We start from the raw sequence: 1,174 nt of genomic DNA on the forward strand, positions 1-1,174 counted from the left end.
ACTTCTCTCCTTCAGACACAAGAAAGGGGACATTCTCCTCATTTAGCTCAGAAGCACCAAAGATTTCCTGCTAAGCAGGACAGAGTTCTGAGGCAGGTCACAGCCCAGAGATCCAGCAGGGCCATAGCTGCCCACCAGCAGGGCCGTCAGTAGAGGGAGCAGGAGGGCCATGGGAGGCTGAGGATGCTGCTGGCCTGGCTGAGCTGGGGCTGGGGGACCGTGGACTGTAAGTCCTCTGAAGACATTCTCTCTATGCATGGCTTTTAAATAGGGAACACAAGAGTTTTCATTTTCTGAACATTTCTCTCCACTTTTACTTCCCTTTTTTGTTTTCACTTGTGTAATCTCTCTATCACCTAAGAACATGTCATTAACCCAAATTCTTTTAGCAGTAGAATTTTGTCAGTCAACTTCAGACGTGCCAATCCAAACAGTTACTTATCAATTAATTGAGAAACATCATTGTCCTAAATACCATGGTTTATGTAGGTAAATTCTCACATACACACATACGTACACATACGTATTTTTTGCTTTTATATATAAATATCACTCTTCTCTGTGAGGGAAACAAATTTTTAGTGCTGATCATGGATGACTTATGAACCTTCCATACTTTACACAGGATTCACACCCTCTCAGCCCTATGAGCTTCTGTATTTGTTTAGAAATTTTCCAGACCATGTGTGGCAAATAATCACTTTTAAACAAAGAGCAGGGTTTTGTTAGCTGTTTTATTCATGGAAGAGTCTGATGATTATTAGTGAATGAGTTTCTCTAATGCTGCTGTTCTTATCAAAATACATATTGGCAGGTCCATGTGGTTATGCTTCAGGATTAGCACACGCAGCACGGTTGCCTTCCACCATTTATTTATGGGAGGTCCAGATTGCTCCTTAGGCTGTGCCAATACCCCTAGTTGGAAACCTGGCTCTTTTCTGGTGATTATGGGTGTGGGAATTCTAATTTCAAGATGATGTCATTTCCCCAGCACCACCTCACTCACGAGGTAGTTAGCCCATCTAGTAATGCCTTCTCCTCTAGAGTGGCAAAGTGTCTTCAACCCAAACTCTTCCAGACTCACTCCCTGAGGGCAGGCTCAACACATTTGATGACTTTAGATCTCCTTTACTGAGGAGGGGTTTGTTTCTTTGCTGTCAAGGTAGTAAATCCT

General features: G+C 42.9%; 1 pseudogene; it reads right to left on the reverse strand.

Moving 5' to 3' along the window:
* The window catches only part of LOC103581455, a 1,300-nt pseudogene extending 1,056 nt beyond the window's left edge, over window positions 1-244 (reverse strand).
* Between the last annotated feature and the right edge of the window lie 930 nt (window positions 245-1,174).

Source organism: Galeopterus variegatus, unplaced genomic scaffold, assembly GCF_000696425.1.
Source record: "Galeopterus variegatus unplaced genomic scaffold, G_variegatus-3.0.2 Scaffold13091, whole genome shotgun sequence".
Classification (NCBI taxonomy): Eukaryota; Metazoa; Chordata; class Mammalia; order Dermoptera; family Cynocephalidae; genus Galeopterus; species Galeopterus variegatus.